This window comes from Glycine max, chromosome 13 (assembly GCF_000004515.6).
Source record: "Glycine max cultivar Williams 82 chromosome 13, Glycine_max_v4.0, whole genome shotgun sequence".
In the NCBI taxonomy this organism is placed as follows: Eukaryota; Viridiplantae; Streptophyta; class Magnoliopsida; order Fabales; family Fabaceae; genus Glycine; species Glycine max.
Genome location: NC_038249.2, coordinates 7,220,525 through 7,228,851, shown reverse-complemented (window position 1 = coordinate 7,228,851; position 8,327 = coordinate 7,220,525).

Sequence of the window (8,327 nt, the reverse complement as noted above, 5' to 3'; positions counted from 1 at the left end):
GGTTCACTTCAGCCATGAACCAACAATTTATTTATATAGCAAATTACATACAGCACGTATAACAACATTTCATGACATACAAAGAACATTCATGACGTACAAGAACATACAAGGACATCAACAGTGGTGTGCGTGTGTGTTTTGTGTTAGTCTCTTTATGTGTGCGTGTGTGTGTGTCAGTCTATGTGTGTGAGTGTGTTTGTGTATGTGTGTGTCTGTGACTCAGTGTGTGTGTCTTTGTGTGTGTGTCTGTGGCTCAATATGTTTGTGTGCTTGTCTGTCTCTTTGTGTGTGTGTCACTGTGTGTGTGTGTGTTTGTCTCTTTATCTGTGTGTGTGTGGGTGTGTGTGTTTGTGGTTGTCTCTTTATCTGTGTGTGTGTGTGTTTGTCACTTTATGTGTGTGTGTGTCTGTCCATGTGTGTGAGTGTGTTTGTGTATGTGTGTGTTTATCACTCAGTGTGTGTGTCTTTGTGTGTGGGTCTCTATGTGTGTCTGTGGCTCAGTGTGTTTGTGTCTTTGTCTGTGTCTTTATGTGTGCGTGACTCTCTCTCTGTGTGTGTGTGTGTATCTTTATGTGTGTGTGTGTGTTTGTGTTTGTGTCTGCGTGTGTTTGTCTCTATGTGTGTGTGTTTGTGTATCTGTGTGTGTCTCATTGCAGGGTAGCAAAGGATCATTAAATTGTAAACATCATGAGCCACATGATGAGGGAAGCAGTATCAAATCAATGCTTTACAAGCTTTTGGTCAATCTAAGGAGTGGTGTCTTCATGCTGCAAATTGATGGTTTCTGAGTGGAAAATCCTAATTTGGTTAAGCCTGAAATTCTGCAGCATTTGCAAAGCAGATTCAAATTAATTGAAGTTATGTACGAGCACTGTAGCTTTTACAAAAATAAGCACTGCAGCTTATTTAAGGCACAAATTCTGCAGCATCTGTAGTATGTGGGTGGAAAAAGGGTGGGAGTGGAAATTTAAATGGAGAAGACACTTGTTTGACAGAGAGCTTGAGATGGCAGATTGTTTCTGTAATGATGTTGCTGGCAGTTGTATTCAGATTCACGAAAAAGATGACTGGATCCGGAAAATAGACCCTACTTGACAATATTCGGTATTTTTGACATGTGATAGAATACTTCCATTATTATGGGAATCTATGACATGGGTCAACATTCATGGAGCTTTTCCGCAGAAACCATGGCAGCACTTTTCCTAGCACGCGTTCTGTTTGCCTAGTAGAATTCGTCTTAACCGATGGAGAAGTTGGTGGCTGGCCCTCACATGGACAGTGTGGCAGCACCGGAATAAAATCATCTTCTCTAATCAAACTTTTGATGATAACAAGTTAATGGAGGATGCTATTTTTACACTATGGACATGGCTGAAGAACTTTGACAAGGACTTTGCCTTCACCTACAGCTATTGGTCGTCTAACATAGCATCGGGATTTGTCTTTTCAGGGGGGTAGAAACCATAGACAGTGGGTGTTGTAGGTCTTTGTAATACAGAGCAGTGAGGGAGGCTTGGAACACTGCCCAGCAGGGGGGATGGGGGGGAGTTGTGCTAAAAAATAAGCTCAAATATTTGAAAGGGGCCATCAGGCAGTGGAGTAAAGACTATGGGTTCATAAATGATAAGGGGATCCACAAAATTCAGAAGGAGCTCAATGAAGTGGAGGATTTAGCATCTACTAGAAATCTATCCGAGGATGAGATAAAAGCTAAGAGAGAATTACAACAAGAATTGTGGGAGGTTTCAACAACTTATGAATCTTTATTAAGGCAAAAATCTAGAGCTAAATGGCTAAAGGAAGGGGACCGAAATTCGGCTTATTTCCATAAAGTCATCAATTTCAGAAGACATTATAATGGTCTTCATGGAATTCTCATTCAGGGTGAATGGATCCAGAACCCCAATGAAGTTAAGAAGGAAGTTGTGAATTTTTTCCTTAACAGATTTTCTTAGCAGCAGCTTTGTAGACCCACTCTTGATGGAGTGCATTTCTCTTCACTAAACCAGGAGCAGAGGGAGTCTTTGGTTGTTCCTTTTTCAGATTTGGAGATCAAAGAAGCAGTATGGAGTTGTGATGGGGACAAATGTCCTGGACCTGATGGTTTCAACTTCAAATTCATTAAAGAATTTTGGGATATGCTGAAAGCTGACTTCAGAAGATTTGTTGATGAATTCCATGTACATGGCAGTTTCCCTAGAGGCAGTAATGCTTCCTTCATATCTCTCATTCCCAAAACTAAACATCCCCAGTCATTTGATGACTACGGACCCATCTCCTTGATTGGATGTATGTACAAGGTGATAGCTAAGTTATTAGCAAATAGATTGAGACAAGTGATATCTGGTCTTATTGATGAGAGGCAGACAACTTTCATAAAAAACAGACACATCCTACATGGTGTTCTAGTCCTTAATGAGGTGATTAAGGAAGCTTGTAGAAGCAAAAGGCCAACTATGGTGTTCAAGGTGGATTTTGAAAAGGCCTATGACTCAGTCTCATGGGTTTTTTTGGATTATATGCTGCAAAGAATGGGTTTTTGCCACAAATGGAGACACTGGATGTCTGCCTGTCTCAAGTCAGCAAGCATTTCTATTCTTATCAATGACAGTCCTACAAAGGAATTTGCTCCTACTAGAGGTTTGAGGCAAGGGGATCCTTTAGCCCCCTTACTCTTTAATATAGTTGGAGAAGGCATCACAGGATTGATGAGGGAAGCAGTTCAGAAGAACTTATATAGAAGCTATATGGCTGGAAAGAAAAAGGAACCCATTAATATTTTGCAGTATGCGGATGACATAGTTTTTGTGGGTGAGGCTGAGTGGGAGAATGTTATTGTTTTGAAGGCTATGCTCAGGGGATTTGAATTGGCCTCAGGTCTGAAGATTAATTATGCAAAAAGCCAGTTTGGGATTATAGGAGGTAGAGTCAATTGGGTAAATCATGCTGCACAAATTATGAAATGTAGGCAGCTGCAAACCCCTTTCTGTTATTTGGGAATTCCGATTGGGGCTAAACCTTCAAGCAACATGGTGTGGGAGCCTTTGATTAGTAAATATGAATCCAAGTTATCTAAGTGGGCACAAAAAAATATTTCCATGGCAGGGAAGGTGACTTTAATCAATTCGGTGCTCAATGCTTTACCAATATATTTGCTTTCCTTTTTCAAGATCCCTCAAAAGGTAGCTCATAGATTGGTAACACTGCAAAGAAATTTTCTGTGGGGGGGAGACAAGGATTACAAGAAAATCCCCTGGGTAAAATGGGAAACTATATGTTTACCTAACGAGGAAGGTGGTTTGGGGATTAAAGAAATATCTAAATTTAATGAAGCTTTGTTGGGTAAATGGATATGGGATTTAGCTTCTGACCAGCAGCAGTTATGGGCTAGGATCATTAAATCTAAATATGGTGGTTGGGAAGAGCTTCAGTTGGGCAGAGATAGAAGGGGCTGCTCACACTGGTGGAAGGACTTGAGGAAGATTTATCATAACTCTGGTCAGAGCCTCTTTCAACAAAACTTGGTTTGGAAGCCTGGTGGGGGGGATAGAATTCATTTCTGGACAGATAGATGGTTAGGGGAAGACTGCACCCTAAAGCAGAAATATAATTCTCTATTTTTGATCAGCAGGCAACAACACAGCATCATATCACAGATGGGGAATTTTTCTGAAGATGGTTGGAGATGGGATCTCAATTGGAGGAGGAATCTTTTTGACCACGAAAGTGTTTTGGCAGTGAATTTTATGGAAGATATTACTTCTATTTCTATTCAGAGAAATGTGAAGGATACTATGGTGTGGAAAGCTGAATCTACAGGAGTATATTCCACCAGATCAGCTTATAGAATGATGTTGAATATCAATGCCTCAACCTCAGATGTCAGAATTTTCAAACTAATATGGAAGATGAACATCCCCCCAAGGGCAGCAACCTTCACTTGGAGGCTCCTCAAGGACAGATTACCTACTAAGGGTAACCTTCTAAGAAGAAATGTCATTACCCAAGATGCTGATTGCCCTTTATGTGGTCAAGTACAGGAGGAAGTGGGTCACCTATTCTTTAATTGCCAAAGGACACTGCCCCTATGGTAGGAATCCATGACATGGTTACAGGTTGTAGGACCACTCCCACTTGTCCCAGCAAGTCATTTAGCACAATTTTGTGAAGGATTCAGAGTTAATGTAAATCATAGCAGATGGTATGGGTGGTTCTAACTAATACTATTTGGCAACACAGGAATAACCTCATTTTTCAAGGAAACCAATTCGACTCTTCGAAAGTCATGGAAGAGGCTATGTTTTCAGCTTGGTCTTGGCTAAAAACTAGGGAGAAAGGATTCAACACTAGCTTTAATCACTGGTCCTCTAATATAAAGGATCACTTTGTTTAATCTATGTGGATATGAACTTTTTGATGGGTTAGCTTGGGTTTTATCTTTGGGAGGCAGCACCAGAGGTGCTTTGTATTATCTTTTCATTCAGTACTACTTGTACTGTTTTTTCTTATCTCAATAATATATTATACAATTTGCCTTCCAAAAAAAACATAGCTTTGGTTCCTTGCGAGACTGATCTCAGTCTGAGCTTGAAACCATGTTGCTGGCAACTCAATCTAATTCATGTACTGTTTTATACCTCTGGTACTCACAATATATATAAATATAATTTATCTTGGCTGATAAAAAAAATGTGGGTGGAAAAATAAGCACTACAGAAGGTTTTCTGCTTTTTTACATCAATTCATTTCCTAAGGGACTCAATTCCTCATTCATTGAAACCAGTATGCAACATTTTACATCAAACACCAGTATATAACATTTTAAAGCAAACACCACTATATAATATTTTAAATGAAACAGCAGTATATACATGCTAGTTCCTACGTACGTACCCGGAGTTGCTATAACCCGAACGACCTTCAACATCAATGTCAATTAAAAGTAGTCTATGATAACCTGAAAAAAAACCAATGGTCATGGACATGGCTGACACATTTGGAGAAGATTTTGGTATTCATTTCAACCAATGGTCATCCAATATCAGAGCAGGATTTAATAATATAGTAAGAAATGGAAGCCATTAAACCAAAGTCAATACTCATGAATGCTAGAACATCCATTAAGAATGATAACAAAGCAATAATTTAAATTAAATTCATCTTAGTTTTTCTATTTTATAATCACTCCCGATTGCTGGAATGGTGAAGGAGTTGCATTAATGCAGAAATTTCCACAGAATCATCAGTGTCAATATTGCAGTTCTTCAGCACTTTAAAGAAAGATTCTCAGAGCAGAATCCTTGCAGACCAACCTTGGAAGGGATCCAGTTCTCTTCCCTTGATCAAAGGCAGAAGGAAAGCCTTGTTGATAGACTCACTGAGCTGGAAATCAAGTCTGCAGTTTGGGCTTGCGGGGGAGAAAAAAGTTCTAGCCTGGATGGTTTGAATTTCAATTTCATCAAACAGTTTTGGGAAACTCTAAAACCTGATTTTATCATATTCTTTGATGAATTCTTCATTAATGGCAGATTCCCCAAAGGAAGTAATGCATCCTTCATAGCCCTCATCCCCAAAACCAATAGCCCCCAATCTCTTAATGACTATAGACCCATCTCTCTCATAGGGTGTGTCTACAAAATAATGTCCAAAGTCCTTGATGCAATCCTACCCCGCAAGGGCATTGGGTAGAAAACTCCAAGTAGATTGGGCTAGAGATCCAAGGGAAGGCCCTAGGGTTCTTATAAGCCTTAGGGTAGATTTCGAGCCCATGGGCTAAGTATGAGCCCCCTTATCTTTGTAAATATTAGAATAGGTATTTCCTTCGTCTGGGCCTTGTATTTTGGCCATTCTAGTAGTATAGGGTTTTAGCCTTGTATTTCGGGGCATTTTGAGTAGTCTTTGTAGTAAGGACTTTTTTTTTGTATTTTCATGTTTTTTGTCATAGGGGTGAGCTTAGCTATTATAGGGGGTGTGTAGCTAAGCTCTAGCTTCTCATCTCAAGGAGGTGAGCTTAGCTATTAGAGAGGTATGTGTAGCTAAGCTCAAGCATCTTTAAGAATCTTCTGAAGGAAGCTTCTCAAGGAGGTGAGCTTAGTTATGAGAGGGGTGTGTGTAGCTAAGCTCTAGCTTCTCAAGGAAGTTTTCTCAAAGAAGCTTCTCAAGGAAGTTTTCTCAAGAAAGCTTCTCAAGGAAGTTACCTAGTCTATAAATAGAAGCATGTGTAACACTTGTTGTAACTTTGATGAATGAGAGTCTTGTGAGACACAACTCAAAGTTCAACTTCTCTCCCTTTTTCTTCCTTCAATTTCGTGCTCCCCCCTCTCTCTTTCTCTCCCTCTTTCTTTTCCTCCATTGAAGCATCCTCTCTAAGCTTCTTATCTAAGGCTCATCTTGGTGGTGAAGCTCCTTCTTCCATGGCTTATTCCCTAGTGGATGGCACCTCCTCTCACCTCTTCTCCTTTGTCTTCCGCTGCATCTCCATGGTGGAAAATCACCATTAAAGGACCTCATTGAAGCTCAAAGATCCAGCCTCCATAGAAGCCCTACAAGCAAGCTTCCATCAAGTGGTAATCAGAGCACAAGAGCTTCAAGTAGGTGCTCCTTAAACCTCCATTAATTTTTTTGCTTTACCTTCTCTTTCATTGTTGTTTCTTCATTTTTTTTCTCCATGTATCTCCTCACATGTCTTGTGATAAATGTTTTAAACATGATTCTTTAGATTTTCCACCGATTAAACTTGCTATAGAAGCTAGATTTGATTTTCTATGGTTCAAATTTCTTGTTCTTGTTCTTGAACCATGAATTGTGTTGAGTTTAGGTCCCTTTGAGTTTTGTCTTGTTATTTTTTGTGGCTGAAACCTAAACCATAAAATTCTTACAAAAATATTAAAGTAGAAGAAAACCTCAAAAATCTAGAGTGACTTGTTCACCTATTGTAGTTTTGTCATAGAAGTCATGTCTAGTCATGAAACTTGTCACATAAGATTTCTTATGTTGTGCTGAATTTTATTTTCTTGTTTCTTTGTCTAACTCATTTGTTCATGAGTGTATGAAATTATTTTAGCCTATTATTTGATTTGAGTCAAATCTTTCATGTTAATTAGTCCTTAACATGTTCATGCAAAATTCTTAGAGAGTCTTTGATTGTGAACCTTTTCTTGAACTTTTAGGTTTCCTTATGATTGTGTCTATTGTGAATTTGAGTTTTGGTGATTGAATTGCTGGCTGAAATGTTGATCCAAAGTGAATATTGAACTCCTAAAACTGTGTTAAACAATCCTAGTGAGTTCAACATACATATGAAGGTTGAAAGTAAGCCCAAGGCAATCAATATACCATGCTTAAAATAAAATCGCTGGTGCTGGCAGCTTGGACATACAAACTTGTAAAAATTACTGAGAATTGGTTATTCCAATTTTGAGCTGAAATTTTTACTGAATTTGCTAAACATCTGGAAAAAAGTTATAAAAAAAGAACCAAGTGATTTGGATAAAAGGAAAAAAATACGAAAAATCACATAAGTTGGCAGGAAAATCAGTATCCAGGAAAAAAAATGAAAGGGAAGTGTGGTTGTTGTTTTGGCTCAAAATTTATTCTATAATTGGTGCCTATGTTATACCAATCTTAGTTCCAAAATTTCAATTGAAAATTAGTGTGAAGACAAGTGCCAAAGCTAGAGGATTTTTGAGTCTTTTTTTTTTAGTTTTTTTTACTCTACTCTAGAGCCATTCTAAGTTTCTCTTTCAGTCCTAGCTTGCTTCTATGTCCTTTTCATTGCTTTAATTGTTGAATAATCCTTGAAAAATTGTCTTGTTAAAAATCCATTGGTTTAGCTTTCATTTCATTTTTTTTTGGTCTTTGGTTATTGCTTGTCTCTTTGTTTCCTTGTTTGTGGGTTGCCATATAGGGAATTGGAAGGAGGATTGGTGCCATCCCTTGAAGAATTCGAGTCAAGAAGAAAGGTGCCCACCACCTTAAGAGCTATTGGACTAAGAAGCACTCCAAATTGAGTGAATCACCAAAGAGAGAACAACCACCAAAATTGAGGACTGTTTTGTAATTTTGTAATTTGAAATTTACTTACCTTCATTGCTTTCAACTTTTGTAACAAAAAGGCCTTTCATTGGAAGTGTGTTGGGAGCCTCCAATAGGTTACCAAACTTCCATTTGTGTGTAATAATTTTAGGCAATTTTTCCTTAGGATAGTGAGTGTTTTGTTGGGAACCTTGAATGTGGTCATCCAAACACTCTTAGGATTCGCCTAGTTTACATTTCTTGCTTACTTTCATAGCTTATATCCTTTACCTTCCATTGTCAAACCA